The 18507-nt window shown below is 43.2% G+C and overlaps 1 long non-coding RNA gene across 1 annotated transcript; it reads right to left on the bottom strand.

Annotated features, from left to right (window-relative positions):
* Positions 1-214: 214 nt before the first annotated feature.
* On the bottom strand, positions 215-17935 carry LOC132384856 (uncharacterized). The gene is made up of 3 exons (XR_009509025.1): positions 17742-17935; positions 17449-17627; positions 215-565 (listed from the first exon to the last, which is right to left on the bottom strand). It is a non-coding gene; the product is annotated as an uncharacterized LOC132384856 (long non-coding RNA).
* Between the last annotated feature and the right edge of the window lie 572 nt (positions 17936-18507).

The raw sequence follows: 18507 nt of genomic DNA, 5'->3' as shown, positions 1-18507 counted from the left end.
TTCAAGCAAGGTGAAAATTAGATTGATTTCAATGGTTCAATGGCTCAATGCTTTAACTTAATATTAGAGAATGCATACAGGTAGAACCTGAAATTCTTCGCAGCCATCCATGAAAAGGAAGAAAACCCACAAAGAATGAATGGCAGAAAACATTAGAACCCCAAAGCCCTCCTGCCCCTCCTCCCACTTGCTCCAGCAAGATCATCAACCCCTCCCCAACAAGCCAGCTTGCAAGTCCATTATCTAGAGTCCATTATTCCAACACTTGGATATCTCAAACAGATGCTTGCTCTCACTAACGAGGTATGTTTCACTCCTGAAACACAGCTAGAGGGAGACCACCAGCTCGCCACCTCGACGTTACAAACTGCAGTGTTGTCTTATTTTGACAGGAGCATGCTCTGCTGACTCAGTGTTTCCAACTCCTGCGGCGCTTCCGTCAGTGGCACCTGGAAATACTGAAGAACACCAGGCTGCTCGTCAAGCTCTGCGAGAACTCACTGCCGCGAAGAACCACAGTTTGAGTGCAGCTGCCGATCACGGACTTCGACAGGATCCCAGCCACCTTGAAAATGGTAGGAAAGACATTGAAAGGGAAGAAATTAACTGCTTCATGGATAAACTGGAAGAAGTTGCCCAGGTCAGTAAAAACCTTATGTCATCTTTAGCTCTTCCCTCTCCTCACATCTTAGAGTACTTTTAAAGGTCAGCACAGTGTTGTGGGCTGAAGGGCCTATACCATGATGTTATGTTCTAATCTAATACTGAGAACAAGAGTTGAGAATGTGTGATTATTGAAGCTCTTTTGGCACAACTTGAAAACTGATGGTGAGTTCTCCCAGTATCTAGGACAACATTCTACCCTCAACAGAGGATTAAGTGCGTCTTATGGTTGTTTCTGAGACAATATTAACTAAGAACTTGCAGGATTTTCCCAAATGCAAAATAAATCCTATCTTGTTTTATTTCCTTTAGCTTTCCCATATTGGGAAGAGGATTAGTTAAGTGCAATTTGTTTTTGTTGTTCTAATTCAGATGCATTTAACTGCTCACTCTTCAACTGGTTGCCAAGGTAAATCAGAGAGGATCATTGTCTTGAAATGTGAGAGTGGAAGATGTGATTAGATGTGCTTTGTTGAGTCAGGTGCTTATGCAATAGTGAGTCGACAATACGCTCATGTGCAGCTGTTTCTTCAACACAGCTAATAGAGTGGAAACGTTCCTTTTTGAATTGTCATTCCTGTGATTTCTCAGCACTTCCACTAATATCTTTTTAAATATGTTTTACTCGGGTGTGGTAAACCTTTGAATTAAACAGGACTCCAGTTGGATCCCAGTACAAATGAACTTTATTCACAAACACACACAGACTCTCCCTCTCTCACACACACAAACTCTCTCACACACAAACTCTCACACACACATAAACACTCAATCTCTCACACACACATGAACTCTCACTCATACACAAACTCTCTCACACCCACACTCTCTCTCTCACATACAAACTCACCCACATGCAAACTTTCTCTCTCTCTCTCTGTCACACACACATTTTGAACTCAGCCCTCCAAATGAGGCAGGAGCAGGAAACTCAAATCCATTCAGTCTGCTTCTTATTGTTTCTTTTACTCTGGATTTATTTCTTGTTAGGTACTTAATCACTCATTAAAGGACCTACATTGTGGTCATTGACATCTATTCCAACCGTAGTATCACTAACTTGTGAGTCTAGTAGCCCAGATAGTCTTGTAGGATTGGATCCCACACTAGTCTAAGGTCAACATGGCTAACCTTCCCATGATTCTCAGCTTCCTGTTCTGAGGTGCTAATTGGACACCTAAATGTAGTATCTTGGTCTTGTGACTATAGAGACCAGGAGAAACAAAAGCTGTGCTTGATATTTTAGGTAAGTATATTTACACTGCATAGCAGTATCTCTTGGGGAAAGAAAAACTGAATAAACTGGGACTGCTTTAACTACAAAAAATATGGGTTCTCAAACCACTTAGATTTCTGGAACAAGAATATTTGCCAAACATTAATAATGAATTAAAATTTCACAGAAATTGCTATGTTCAATGCACCATGCCCAGATCCTACTCAGATGCACCATGGCATCAAATATTCTGCCCGTGTCTACAAGAAACTGCAGAGAATTGTGGATTCAGCTCAGTACGTGACAGCAACAAGCCTCCCCTCTATGGACTCTGTCTAGACTTCTCACTGCCCCAGTAAAGCAGCCGGCTTAATCAAAGACCAATAATCTTCTCCTTACTCCATCAGACAGAAGCTGTTAAAGACTAAAAACACAAGTTTACACTTGTACATAAATCCATCAGGCTGAAGAACAGCTTCAATCAGACTCTTGAATAGACTGTTTCCTTCCAACATTAGAGATTATTCAGCTCATCTAAGGTATGCTCAATCCTCAGAGCACACCTAGTTGTCTCATTTATCTTAAACCCAGTCTCTCACACGTGCTGAGCAACACACTCAAAATGCTGGAGTAAATCAACAGGCCAGGCAGCATCTGTAGAAAAGAGTACAGCCGATGTTTTGGGCTCAAACCTTTGGCAGGATATGGGTTTTGGCCAAAAACATTGACTGTCCTCTTTTCCATAGATGCTGCCTGGCCTGCTGAGTTCCTCCAGCATTTTGAGAGTGTTGTTGGGATTTTCAGCATCAGCAGATTTTCTCTTGTTTGCGATTGGCTCTCTCACATGCCCGTCACCATCTCCCTGCATCTCCTGCCATTCATTTGCACAACTATTTTTTTTGTAGTTTCCACTTACCCTGATCAGAGCACCTTTGGAGTGTGACATTAGAAGAATCACAGTCAGAATCAGGTTTATTATCTTGGTGTATGTCATGAAATTTGTTGTTCAGTGCAATACATAAAATATTACTATAAGTTACAATAAGAAATATATTAAAAAACTAAATAAGTACTGTAAAAGGAGAGCAAAAGGTAAGGTAGAGCTCATGGGCATCATGGTCCGTTCAGAAATCTAATGGTGGAGGGGATGAAGCTATTCCTAAAGCACTGAGCGTGTGTCTTCAGGCTCCTGAACTTCATCTCTGATGATTGTAATGAGAAGAGGGCATGATCTGGATGGTGAGGGTCTTTAATGATGGATGCTGCCTTCTTGAATCATTGCCTTTTGAAGATGTTCTCGCTGGTGGAGGGGGGGGGGGGGGGTTAGTGCCCAAAGTGGAGCTTGTTAGCTGGTACACTTTGCAGAAATCCACATGGCTACAGGTCGAACGTTCAAATCTGACACCAAGAGTACCCAAGATCAGAACTGAACCAGGTTGCTGGCATTGTAACATGAATAAAGTCACTGGAGAGACACTGAAGCTAGTGGATACAGAAGTGCTTTATCCAAAAAAATGGGACACTCTCAGAGGAAATGTTTGACCCAATATTACAAGAGTTTATATAATAAAGATCAACGGTAGTGACAGGAAAATTCCATAGTTACAATGTATCTACAGTAAATGACTATATTATTTCCCCACATCCTTCTTTGCACCCACACTCCAGACACCCAAAATGAAGGTTCAGCGGCAATGTCAGGTTTTCAATTAACCGGTGTCCACACCTCCAGGAAATTATTGTCCAGGGCTGCATTTTAAATCTAATCTACAATCCACATTCACCTCTAAAGATTGGTTGCTGAGGTTAATAATTTGCTCTATAACCTAACTCCAGAATACGCCCCAACGTTGGAACAAGAACTTATCAAAACATAGCCAGCAGTTTTGATTTTGCTATCTTGCATTTTCCCACATTGTACCCATCTGCCATATTGCTATCTACTAACTTAGTTTGTCTCTATATCTCTGAGCTCACTTGCATCTTTCTTTCTCTTTGGGTCCTTACCTCTTAGTGGAGCATAGGTCCTGAATGACCTCCCACCTCCATTATCTAAAGTCAATGGTATGGTTGGAGTTCGATGTTTCTGTAATCCATTGTATGCACTGTACAGGGTATTGGCCCGTACAGCTTCATCACAGCCCTGTTGGCTGGACTTACTTATTTCCACCTCTCACAGCAGCATTGGACTTTGAGAAGCCATTTGTATTGTTACAATTACTCAAATCATCATTTAGTCTCATGTTATGAGCAAACTTAAATAGCTCATGCTTTGTTCTCTCAGCCAACCAAAAGATAGATTTATATTCAGGTTCATATTGAGAACCCACAAAAAGCATCCGGCCCTGATGCGGTCGGTACCTGGCCAGGTATTGAAGAGCTGCGCTGATCAACCAGCGGGAGTATTCACTGAGGTGGTTAATCTCTCACCTTGGCACCCTGAGCTGGCCACTGTTTCAAGCTGGCTTCATTTATACCGGTGCCTAAGAAGAATATGGTAAACTGCTTCAATGACTATCGTCCAATAGTGCTTACATCCACTGTGAAGTTCTTGGAGAGATTGGTGATGAAACATATCAACTCCTCCCTGAGAAGCGACTTGGACCTGCTCCAGCTTGCCTACAGGAGCAATTGGCCGATAGCAGATGCCATTTCATCACTCAACCCTGGGTCCATTGTTGCTTGTCATCCATATCAACAACCTGGATGATAATGCGGTAAACTGGATCTGCAAATTTGCAGGTGACGTCAAGATTGTGGGTGCAGTGGACAGTGAGGAATGCTATCATGGTTTGCAGTGGGATCTGGGCCAGATGGAATTTAATCCAGACAGGTGTTAAGTGACTAACCAGGGTAGGTCTTACACAGTGAATGGTAGGGCACTGAGGAGTGTGGTAGAAGAGAATAGTCTGGGAATACAGGTCCATAATTCCTTGAAAGTGGTATCATAGGGTTATAAAGAAAGCTTTTGGCATATCAGCCTTCATAAATCAATGTATTGAGTACAGGAAATGGGATGTCATGTTGAAATTTTATAAGATATTAGTGAATACTAATTTGGAGTATTGTTTCTGGTTTTGGTCACTAACCCACAGGAAAGATGGAACAAAATGGAAAGAGAACAGAGAAAATTATCAAGGTTATTGCTGGGTCTTGAGGTCTTGAGCTACAGGGAAAGGTTGAACAGGTTAGGACTTAATTCCCAGCAGTGCAGGATAATGAGGGGATATTTGACAGAAGTATATAAATTATGAGGGGTTTAGTTAGGGTAAATGCAAGCAAACTATTTCCACTGAGGTTGGTAGACTAGAACCAGATGTCATGGGTTAAGGGTGAAAGGTGAAAATTTCAGGGGAACCTGAGGGGAACTTCTTCACACAGAGGATGCTGAGAGTGTAGAAAGAGCTGCCAGCACAAGCAGTGGATGCAGGGTTGATTTCAACATTTAAGAGCTAGAACATAGAACAGTACAGCACGACCCTCAAACCCTGCCTCCCATATAACCCCCCTCCCCAACTTAAATTCCTCCATATACCTGTCTAGTAGTCTCTTAAACTTCACTAGTGTATCTGCCTCCACCACTGACTCAGGCAGTGCATTCCACACACCAACCACTCTGAGTGAAAACCTTCCTCTAATATCCCCCTTGAACTTCCCTCCCCTTACCTTAAAGCCATGTCCTCTTGTACTGAGCAGTGGTGCCCTGGGGAAGAGGCGCTGGCTGTCCACTCTGTCTATTCCTCTTAATATCTTGTACACTTCTATCATGTCTCCTCCCATCCTCCTTCTCTTCAAAGAGTAAAGCCCTAGCTCCCTTAATCTCTGATCATAATCCATACTCTCTAAACCAGGCAGCATCTTGGTAAATCTCCAATGGCTTCCACATCCTTCCTATAGTGAGGCAACCAGAACTGGACACAGTACTCCAAGTGTGGCCTAACTAGAGTTTTATAGAGCTCCATCATTACATCGCGTCTCTTAAACTCTATCCCTCGACTTATGAAAGCTAATACCCCATAAGCTTTCTTAACTACCCGATCTACCTGTGAGGCAACTTTCAGGGATCTGTGGACATGTACCCTCAGATCCTTCTGCTCCTCCACACTACCAAGTATCCTGCCATTTACTTTTTACTCTGCCTTGGAGTTTGTCCTTCCAAAGTTTACCACCTCACACTTCTCCGGGTTGAACTCCATCTGCCACTTCTCAGCCCACTTCTGCATCCTATCATTGTCTCTCTGCAATCTTCGACAATCCTCTACGCCATCTACAACACTTTGTGTCGTCTGCAAAGATCTACAATCTTTGTGTCGTCTGCAAACTTGCCAACCCACTCTTCTACTCCCACATCCAGGTCATTAATAAAAATCACAAAAAGTAGAGGTCCCAGAACAGCTCCTTGTGGGACACCACTAGTCACAACCCTCCAATCTGAATGTACTCCCTCCACCACAACCCTCTGCCTTCTGCAGGCAAGCCAATTCTGAATCCACCTGGCCAAACTTCCCTGGATCCCATGCCTTCTGACTTTCTGAATAAGCCTACCATGTGGAACCTTGTCAAATGCCTTACTAAAATCCATGTAGATCACATCCACTGCACTACCTTCATCTATATACCTGGTCACCTCCTCAAAGAAATCTATCAGGGTTGTTAGGCACAATCTGTCCTTCACAACGCCATGCTGACTGTCCCTGATCAGACCATGATTCTCTAAATGCCCATAGATCCTATCTCTAAGAATCTTTTCCAACAGCTTTCCCACCACAAACGTAAGGCTCAAATCCTCTAATCCTCCGGTACCATTCCCGTGGACAATGACATAAAGATCCTAGCAAGAGGTTCAGCAATCTCTTCCCTCACCTCATGGAGCAGCCTGGGTAATATTCTGTCAGGCCCCGGGGACTTATCTGTCCTAATGTATTTTAACAACTCCAACACCTCCTGTCCCTTAATATCAACATGCTCCAGAACATCAACCTCACTCATATTGTCCTCACCATCATCAAGTTCCCTCAGTCGTGAATACCAAAGAGAAGTATTCCTTGAGGACCTCGTTCACTTCCACAGCCTCCAGGCACATCTTCCCACTTTTATCTCTAATCGGTCCTACCTTCACTCCTGTCATCCTTTTGTTCTTCACATAATTGAAGAATGCCTTGGAGTTTTCCTTTACCCTACTCACCAAGGCCTTCTCATTCCCCCTTCTTGCTCTTCTCAGCCCCTTCTTAAGCTCCTTTCTTGCCACCCTATATTCCTCAATAGACCCATCTGATCCTTGCTTCCTAACCCTCATGTACGCTGCCTTCTTCCACCTGACTAGATTTTCCACTTCACTTGTCACCCATGGTTCCTTCACCGTACCATTCTTCATCTTCCTCACTGGGACAAATTTATCCCTAACATCCTGCAAGAGATCCTTAAACATTGACCACATGTCCATAGTACATTTCCCTGCAAAAACATCATCCCAATTCGCACCCACAAGTTCTAGCCTTATAGCCTCATAATTTGCCCTTCCCCAATTAAAAATTTTCCTGTCCTCTCCAATTCTATTCTTTTCCATGATAATGCTAAAGGTCAGGGAGCAGTGGTCACTGTCCCCCAGATGCTCACCCACTGACAGATCTGTGACCTGACCCGTTTTGTTACCTAATACTAGATCTAGTATGGCATTCCCCCTAGTCGGCCTGTCAACATACTGTGACAGGAATCCATCCTGGACACACTTAAACTCTGTCCAATCGAAACCCTTGGAACTAATCAAGTGCCAATCAATATTAGGGAAGTTAAAGTTACCCATGATAACAACCTTGTTATTTTTGCAGCTTTCCAAAATCTGCCTCCCAATCTGTTCCTCGATATCTCTGCTGCTACCAGGGGTCCTATAGAATACCCCCAGTAGAGTAACTGCTCCCTTCCACCCATACTGACTCAAAAGAGGATCCTGCTACATTACCCATCTTTCTGCAGCTGTAATAGTATCCCTGACCAGTAATGCCACCCCTCCCCTTCCCCCCCCCCTCACTATCCCTTTTAAAGCACTAAAATCCAGGAATATTGAGAATCCATTCCTGCCCTGGTGCTAGCCAAGTCTCTGTAATGGCCACTACATCATAATTCCATGTATGCATCCAAGCTCTCAGTTCATCACCTTTGTTCCTGATGCTTCTTGCATTGAAATACACACACTTTAGCCCTTCTACCTTACTACCTTTATACCCTTTATTCTGCTGCTCTTTCCTCAAAGCCTCTTTATATGTTAGATCTGGCTTATCTCCATGCTCTTCTTTCACTGCTCTATCGCTCTGGGTCCTATCCCCCTTGCAAATTAGGTTAAACCCTCCCGAACCATGCTAGCAAACCTACCAGCAAGGATGTTGCTCCCCCTCAAGTTCAGGTGCAACCCATCCAATCTGTTTAGGTCCCACCTTCCCCAGAAGAGATCCCAATGATCCAAAAATCTAAAACCCTGCCCCCTGCACCAACTCCTCAGCCACACATTCAACTGCCATCTCCTCCAATTCTTACCATCATTATCACGTAGCACTGGCAGCAATCCTGAGAACGCCACCCTTGGGGTCCTGTTCTTCAGCCTTCTGCCTAGTTCCCGAAACTCACACTTCAGGACCTCATCCCTCTTCCTGCCTATGTCGTTGGTCACAACATGTATCATGACTTCTGGTTGCTTTCCCTCTTGTACCAGGATGTCATGCACCCAGTCAGAGACATCCCGGACCCTGGCACCTGGGAGGCAACAAACCATGTGGGTGTCCTTCTCACGTCCACAAAATCTCCTGTCTGCTCCCCTGACTATAGAGTCTCCAATGACGACAGCTCTCCTCTTCTCCATCCCATCCTTCTGCCAGAGGCCCTGCCTCCGTGGCTCACACCTGGTCGGTCATCCTCAATAACAGCATCTAGTACAGTAAACTTATTATTCAGGGGAATGTCTACAGAGGTGCTCTGCACTACGTGTCTACTCTCCTTTGCTTCCCCCCCCCCTCGGACTGTCACCCAACGACCTGCTTCCGGCAGCCTAGGTGTGACTACCTCCCTGTAGCTCTCATCTACAACTGCCTCATTCTCCCTTATGAGTCAAAGGTCATCCAGCTGCTGCTCCAGATTCCTCACACGGTCTTCCAGATCACCCAGCCGCAAGCACTTCTGGCAGATGTGACTCTGCGGGAGAGAGGAGTTCCCCCAAGACTGCCACATCTCACAGGAGAGGCACATCACCGTCTCAGGAGGCACTGTAAAGACTAACTGGGAACAAACTCGTCCTCCGCCTCTTCTCCTCAAATCTCCACTCCTTCATTGGCTGCGTTCCACAGGCCACACTGCTTGAGCTACCCCTCTATTTATTTGTTTGAGCTTTTCAAACTGCTTGGTCACCTGACCTCAATTGCCCAATCAGCTACTTTCTGCTGAGTCTGAGCTATTCAAATCTTGATTGACTTGATTGCACAGTCCAACTACCAAAACTGCCAGAATCTCTCCAGTCAAAGCCTCAAATCTGCACCCCTTCACTGGCCCACTCACTCACTGGCTGCTTTCTTTGGATACATGGATGAGAGGCCTGTGGTCTGGGTGCAGGTTGAAGGGACTTGGCAGAATAACGGTTCAGCACAGGCTGGATGGGCCACGGGGTCTATTTCTGTTCTGTAGGGAAACAGTGCAGACACCAAAGAAAAAGTTAGAAAAGAGAAAAGTAAGAGTGGAATACAGAATTTTAAAATTATAATGAGTGTAAGGGTACTTTATCTGAATGCCCATAGTAATTGGTATATCAGTGAACCTGTGGCACAAATCAGTATAAATGGTCGTTACAGAAATGCGATTACAGGGTGTGGATGATTGGAACTTAAGTATCCAAGGGTGTGTGGTGATATGAAGGTAGGGAGGTTGGAATAACGATGAGATCAGAGTAAGAGACAATATAAGATCTAATGAGCAGAATATTGAATCCATCTGAGGAAAAGCAAATGGAAAAAATCATAAGTGGGAGTTGTCTATAGGCCACAAAATAATAGCTTTACACTAACATGGATAAGAAACCAAGAAATATAGGAAGTATACAGTACTGAGCAATAATCTTAGGCACATATATACAGCTTGTGTGTCTAAGACTTTTGCACAGTATTGTATTTGACAGCATGGTGTGGAGAACCAATTTGTAAATCTGGCAGAAGCAAAGGATGTTGGGAATGGTGAGGACGGAGATGTGGAACACATGGGTGAGAAGGAGTGCTGGAGTAGGGGATTTCGCGGGTGCAGACACACCCTGCTCTGAGACACCAGGATAGGTCATTTGATTCCAAACAATTGAGTTATTGATCATTACAGGATGTCTCTCTGATGATTCCCTCTCCCTGCTCCCTTTCCACTCTCAGTCCACAAAAGAGACCCCTATCAGAGTTAGGTTTATCATCTTTCATATGTCACAAATTTTTTTTCCAGCAACAGAAGTGCAATACAATACATAAAATAACAACAGTACCGTGCAAAAGTCTTGGGTGTGTGTGTGTGTGTGTGTGTGTGTGTGTGTGTGTGTGTGTACGTACTTTAACTTGTACTTGGATAGGGCAAATCAAAATGGTCTAAGCAGTCTTGAGGAGGGCTTCATTGAATTCAGCAATATTTTTCTTGAATACACCCCTCCCTCTTCTCTCCTCCTCACCTACATATCACCTCCCTCTGGTACCCCTCCGAAATTTCCTTTCTCCTATGGTCCACCACTCTCTCCTGTCAGATTCCTTTTTACCATTTTCACCTATTACCTCCCAGCTTCTCACTCCATTGCCCCTCCCCCACTCAGCTGTCCTCACCTATCACCTTCTACTTGGACTCCTTCCACTCTCACCACTCCCCCCCCCCCACCAAATCTTCTTATTCTCGCTTCTTCCCCCTTCCTTTCCAGTCACTTCCACCCTGAGGAAAAGGTGCTGGCTGTCCACTTTGTCAGTCCCCCTTATCAAACTCACAGCTAAGGTTTATAATTTTGTGGTAACAAAGCAAATGTGACTGATAAATGTTTTGTATTTGATGTTTTTGCTTGACTTATACAATGATGTGTAGTATAGCCTGGAGAATTAGATGGCTGGAGGTGTTAAAGCGAACAGAAATATCAATATGTCAAGAAAACTATAGAACCATGAGACACAGAAGCAGGCCATTCTGCTCATCGAGTCTGCTTTTCATTCCACGATGGCTGATTCATTCTCTCGAACCTATTCTCCTGCTTTCTCCACATAATCTTTCACACCCCAACTAATCAAGAACTTATCAACCTCCACTTTAAATATACCCAATGATGGCTTCTGTAGCCAGCTGTGGTAATGAATTCCACAGATTCACCACCCTCTGGCGGAAGAAATTCCTCCTCCTCTGTGTTCTAAAGGAACATCCCTCTATTCTGAGGCTGTGCCCTCTGGTTAGATTCTTTCACCATAGGAAACATCCTCTCCACATCCACTCTAGGCCTTTCAGTATTCTAGAGATTTCAATGAGATCCACTCTCATTCCTTTAAACTCCAGTGAGTACAGGCAGGGCCATGAAATGCTCCTCATACATTAACCCTTTCATTCCCAGAATAATTCTTGAGAACCTCCTTTGTACTGTCTCCTATGCCAGCACATCTTTTCTAAGATAGGGGGCCCAAAGTGGCTCACAAAGTGCATTTTGACCAATGTCTCATAAAGCCTCAGCATTACATTTTATATTCTAGTCCTCTGGAAATGAATGCTAACATTGCACTTTTTTATCATTGCCTCAAACTGCAAGTTAACCTTTAGGGAATCCTGCATGAGAACTTCCAAGATGTTTTGCACCTCTGATTTTTGAATTTTCTCCCATTTAGAAAATGGTCCTTGCCTTTATTCCTTTTGCCTAAGTGCATGACCATATACTTCCTTGCACTATATTCCATCTGCCACTTCTTTGCCCATTCTCTCAATCTGTCTAAGTCTTTCTGCAGACACCCTACTTCCTCAAATCTACCTGCCCCTCTGCTTGTTGTCGTAGCGTCTGCAAACTTGGCCACAAAGCCATCAATTCTGTCGTCTGAATCATTGACATATAATGTGAATAGTCACGGTCAGCCAATCAGAAAAAGACCTCTAGAAGTCAGCAGGTTACCTGTTACCCTACACTAATCATGGAAATGGAATGATACATGAACTGATTTTTAGATTTAATATCATACCCTGGATTCTGCAGGCTCAGCAATGAAAGCAGGGTGGAAACACAATAACCATGGGGTTTCACTCAGTTGAGTGAAAACACTGTAAAGAATTCTCAGTGCTCACAGCTGTGCTGCTGTCTACAAATGGGACAGAGTTTGTTCATAATAGTTTAGCTTGGAGCTGGCTTACTGCTCTCCAGGGTATTTCCTACATCAGACTGCAAGGTGCTAAGATTGCCTTACATTGATTGGACTTTGGGACTGTAAGACCATACATCATAGGCTTTTCAGCCCATTAGATCTGCTCCACCATTCAACCAAGACTGATTTATTTTCCCTCTCAATCCCACTCTCCTGCTTTCTTCCCATAACCTTTGATGCATTTACTAATAAAGAACCTATCAATCTCTACTTTAAGTATACTCAGTGTCAAGGCCTTTCATTAGTCAGTAGGCTTCAATGGTCCGGTTGGCCCCTCAACCACCAGGCTCTTGAACCAAAGAGGATGACTTCGCTCAACATTACTTGCCCCATTATTGAATTGTTCCCACAACCTATGGACTCACTTTCAAGGATTCTTCATCTCATATTCTCAATATTTATTGTTCATTTATTATTATTATTATTATTATTATTATTTATTTCCTTTTGTATTTGCATAGTTTGTTGTCTTTTTCACACAGGTTGAATGCATAAGTTGGCGCAGTCTTTCATTGATTCTATTATGGTTATTATTCTATTATGGATTTATTGAGTATACCTGCAAGAAAATGAATCTCAGGGTTGCCCATTGAGTCTGACAATGACAAGAAAGCTATGTGGGAGAGATTTTAAAGTGGAAAAGCCACTGTTCCACTGGGACAGATCCAATCTTTCAACCTCAGAGATCCAGGTCCAGTGGTAAAAACAAGCATCACAATCTGGGGTCTTCCTTAGTTGCCATGGACAACCATGACATCTTCTGTGCCTTGTCATGCTCTTCGTTCTCCACGGTGATGTATGTGTTCTTTGATAATAAATTTATTTTGAGCTTTAAGTATGAGAAATATCACATTTTTCTTTCAAAACTGTGATTAGGAGAAGCAGAGGGGGGCAATGGCAGAGGAAGACAATGGTGGAGAGTCAATTCCAGAGGGAACTACTGGCAAAGCAATAACAGCAGAAGAGTGCCATATACAGACACACAACCAACAACACAAGAGAAAACAGGCAGAGGCTGACTTACTATGAAAACTCCATACAATTGTATCTCAGGAAGTTCTGGGAGATGTTTACAGCCTCCTAGAGAAAGGGAGGGGGAAAATTACTGGAAGTTAGAGTAATGGATATTCATGCCATCTGGTTGGAGGCAACTCAAATTAATTATGAGGTGCTGTTCCTTCAACCTAAGAGTGGCCTCATCATGGCAGTAGAGGAGGCCATGATCCACCATGTTGGAGTAGGAATGGTAACTAGAATTAAAATAGGTGGCTACCAGGAAATCCCACCTTCTGTGCTGGACAGTGCGAAGATGTTTGATGAAGTGGTCTCTCAGTCTATGTTGGCTCTCACTGAGGTAGAGGAAGCCAGACTGACAGGACCAGATATAGTAGATAACCCCAATAGACTTGCAGGTATAGTGTTGCCTCACCTGGAAGCTGATTGTTGGTGGGCATTCTGTACCTGGTTAAGGCTGTCAAATCTCTTTGATTTATTTGCCTCAGGATTGTTCCAGATCTACTCTGGAAACGTACTCTGAATCCTGAATATCTAAGGGTAGTCAAATTTTAGAGGAATATTCTACGATATCTCTCAACTGATGGATTGAAAAACTATACAGAGTGGTTGATTATAACCTCCCCCCCCCCCCTTTGCCCCTGATTTTCCCCTGGAGTTGTCAGATAGTGAATTATATGCTCATTGTTCCTCTGGGATAAGACAGAAATAAAGTGCAATTTGGGTGTAATGCCTCAGCCAGTGGGAAAATCTGATTACATGTGACGGCATTCCCTGTGGAAGACAGCATGCAAACCTCCCTGTAATCCGCACAATCAGGTGTGTATCCCTGAGGATAGAACCTCTGGTGTGTCTTCTTTTCCTCAGATGTGGGAGATGGGTCTGAAGCTAGTCCCCACCACGCTTTCTCCCCAAGCCTTGCTGCTTTGCAGTTGTCAATATTGACTTTTAGATTGTTTATCAGTGAGATGGATATTTGTGCTAAGGACAGAGCATTGCTTCAGAGGTTTCCTTCTACCAGACATGAACTATATGCTATCCTTGATAAGCCGTGTGCCATTGTTGGCCACAGCAGAGTGAATCCTTGAGTTTAGATTGTCTTGATAGGGTTGGAGAATCTGCATATGTCATAGTTATCTACAGATTTCTGCCTTTCCTGTGCACTCTCCAAACTTGCGGACTGCCCCAAACACAAGATGCAGGAGTACATTCTGCCGCAAAAAACACTGAATGAGATTCAAACTTTGTAATGCCTATGTAATGATATTCCTACCAAGCCTCCTTTGCACACGTGTATGAAAAGGTCACTCTTTTAAAACAATATTTTCAGACCTAAGACAAAAGATCAGAATTAGGTCATTTGGCCCATTGAGTCTGCTGTGCAACTATTCCTGTATTCTGACCTGTAATTTATTGGACCTTGGGCTTCTGGGTATCAGTTGACCTGTTACCTTTCCTTTAGACTTTATGGCATTTCCAATCTATACCTAACTCTGACCCTATCAAAATACATCCAGGATCTTATCGTAGCTGTTCCAGTACGTTTTGAGAGGCAAGTCAAGAACCTTTTCACAGGTGGTCAAAGAAGCCCTCTGCCTAGGGGTAGGGTAGGATGCTGGAGACTGAGAGCACTGACATTCTGGGAGAGGATAGAATCAGAGATGGAACAGTTAAAGACTTTGCTGGGGAGCCAGACAATGTGCATTATCAGGCATGGGAGGAGTCAGAAATTAAGGGAGGGATCAGAGATTGGAGGGAGGTCAAACTGTGCATAGTAAGATACTCAGGGAGTCAGAGACATGCGGAAAGTCATTGAGGGATGGACTCAAAGTTCAAAGTATTTGTAAATAAAATTTATTATCGGAGTATGTATATGGCACCATATACTATCTTGAAATTTATTTTCTTGCAAGCATTCACCGCAAAACAAAGAAATACAATGGAATCAATGAAAAACTATACACAAAGACTGACAAACAACCAATGTACAAATGAAGAGAAAATGTGCAAATAGAAAATAAATTAATAAATACATCAACAAATAATACTGAGAATGCCAGAGTCAGAATGAGATTTATTATCACTGGCATGTGTTGAGAAATTTGTTAACTTAGCAGCAGCAGTTCAATGCACTACATGATAATATAGAAAGAAAAAAAAATAAGTACATCAATTACAGAAAGTATATTAAATGGATTAAAATAGTGCAAAACAGAAATAACATATATTAAAAAAGTGAGGTAGTGTTCATGGGTTCAATGTCCATTTAGGTTGCTCAAAGCTGCTACACAGGTTGACTCTGTGGTTAAGAAGGCATACGGTACATCGGCCTTCATCAATCGTGGGATTGAGTTTAAGAGCTGAGAGGGAATGTTGCAGCTATATAGGACCCTGGTCAGACCCCACTTGGAATACTGTGCTCAGTTCTGGTCACCTCACTGCAGGAAGGACTTGGAAACCATAGAAAGGGTGCAAACGAGATTTACAAGGATTTTGCCTGGATTGGGGAGCATGCCTTCTGAGAATAGGTTGAGTGAACTCAGCCTTTTCTCCTTGGAGCGACAAAGGATGAGAGCTGATCTGGTAGAGGTATACGAGATAATGAGAGGCATTGATCGTGTGGATAGTCAGAGGCTTTTTCCCAGGGCTGAAATGGCTAGCACGAGTTTTAAGGCATAGTTTTAAGGTGCTCGGGAGTAGGTACAGAGGAGATGTCAGGAGTAGGTTTTTTACTCAGACAGTGGTGAGTGTGTGGAATGGGCTGCCGGCAGCGATGGTAGAGGCGGAAAAGATAGGGTCTTTTAAGAGATTCCTGGATGGCTACCTGGAGCTTAGAGAAATAGAGGGCTATGGGTAAAGCCTAGCTAGTTCTAAGGGTGGGACATGTTTGGCACAGCTTTGTGGGCTGAAGGGCCTGTATTGTGCTGTAGGTTTTCTATGTTTCTCTGAATCAGATGGTAGAGAGGAAGAAGCTGTTCCTGAATCACTGAGTGTGTGCCTTCAGGCTTCTGTACTTCCTTCCAGACGGTAACAATGAGAAAAAGGCATGCCCTGGTTGCTGGGGTCCTTAATAATGGATGTCATCTTTATGAGGAACCACTCCTTAAAGATGTCTTGGGTAATACAGAGGCCAGCAACCAAGATGGAGCTGACTGATTTACAAATTTCTCTAGCTTTCTTTCAGTCCTATACAGTAACCCCCCTCCCCCACCCCTTACCAGACAGTGATGTGGCCTGTCAGAATGCTCATCAAGGTACATTTATAGAAGTTTTTGAGTGTTTTAGTTGATAGACCAAATCTCTTCAAGCTCCTGATATAATATAACTGCCTAAATCTTCAGAGATCTTGACACCCAGAAACTTGAAATTGCTCACTCTGTCCACTTCTGATCCTTCTGTGAGGAATGGTTCATGATCTTTTGTCTTACCCTTCCAGAAGTTCACAATCAGCTCTTGACATTGAATGCAAGATTGTTGCTGAGGCACCACTCAACTGGCTGGTATATCTCACTCCTGTACACTCTCTCGTCACCATCTGAGATTCTATCAACAATGGTTGTATCATCAACAAATTTATAGATGGTATTTGAGCTATACATAGGCACACAGTCATGGGTATATAGAGAATAGAGCAGTGGGCTAAGCTCACACTCCTGAGGTGTGCCAGTGTTGATTGTCAGCAAGAAGGGGATGTTGTTACCAGATTGTGGTCTTCCGGTTAGAAAGCTGGGAATCCTGTTGCTGAGGGAGGTACATAAGCTGAGGTTCTGTAGTTTATTGATCAGGATTGTGGGAATGGAAGTGTCAAATACTGAAATAAAGTCAATGAACAGCATCCTGACATAGGTGTTTGTCCAGGTGATCTAAGGCCATGTGAAGATCCAATGAGATTGCATCTATTGTAGGCCAATTGTGGCGATAGGCAAATTGCAGTGGGTTCAGGTCCTTACTGAGGCAGTTCATTCTAGCTATGACCAATCTCTCAAAGAATTTCATCACCTTAGATGTGAATGCTGCTCCCATTAAGGCAGCTCACACTACTCTTCTTAGGCACCGGTATCATTGTTGCCTTTATGAAGCAGGTGGGAAGTTCTGACCACAGCAGTGAGAGGCTGAACATGTCCTTGAGTACTCCCGACAGTGGGTTGGCAGAAGTTTTCAGAAACTTACCAGGAACCCCATGTGGGCCTGCTGCCTTGCGAAGGTTCACCCTCCTTAAAGACAGCTTAACATCAGCCTCTGAGGCAGGGGTTACAGGGTCACCGGGTGCAGCAGGGATCTTCACCCTTTCAAAGCGGGCATAGAAGGCGTTGAGCTCATCTCATAGTGAAGCAGTGCTGCCATTTCACCTTGTAGGAAGAAATGTGAGTTGATTTATGGAAAACTATACACAAACAGGGACTGAGAAACAACCAATGTGCAAAAGAAGGCAGATAGTGTAAAGGAGCAAGACAAGAACATACCCTGGACAGTAGGAGTCCATGATGACGGATGCCGTGTTCTTGTGGCAATGCTCCTTCAGATGTGCTCAATGGTTAATAAGGAGCAAGATGTTGGACACTCTCCAAAACCTCCCAAAAATAATTATTAATTAAAACTCAGAAATATTCATAATATATACTCAGGGGCTCTGTTAACTTTGCAAATAGTTTTTACTGTTCCCTCACTGGGACTTTCTCTTGAAAATGAGCTTGGAAGGTAAAAGTATAGTCGAGGCACAATCAGGTATTCACATTAAAATGTGTTTCCATGAATTCTGAAGACTTAATGAAGCGAAACCCTTTGGGGCATGAAATGCAGTCAGCTGGAAAACCAAGAGCAAAAGGCATTGATTGGCAAACATGTATATAGCTTGTCTGTCCAATCTTCTGATTTCTAGTCCCATTTGTACCCCAAGGATGTCAGAGTAGGTGCAGATTGAAACCCACACATCATAAGAAAACCATTTAGCAATATATTTCGTCATTTTATTTCAGAGGAAGATAAAATTTTTTCTCGTGAAAGTCACATTGAAACTACTTTAAATATTCCCTCAAATTAGAAATATTCTTGTGATTTCATCTTACTTGTTGGACAGGCATGAACGAAAATCATATCAATTGCTATTCACCTTTTAAATATTTAATCATTCTTTCCACATTAAGATATTAATGATTAACAGTCTTGGTAAGCCCAATAATTATAATGCAAAATTAAAACACATGGGATTGAGGGGGGAGTTGTGTAATA

Source organism: Hypanus sabinus, chromosome 1, assembly GCF_030144855.1.
Source record: "Hypanus sabinus isolate sHypSab1 chromosome 1, sHypSab1.hap1, whole genome shotgun sequence".
Taxonomy (NCBI): Eukaryota; Metazoa; Chordata; class Chondrichthyes; order Myliobatiformes; family Dasyatidae; genus Hypanus; species Hypanus sabinus.
This window is presented reverse-complemented; position numbering and strand designations above follow the sequence as displayed.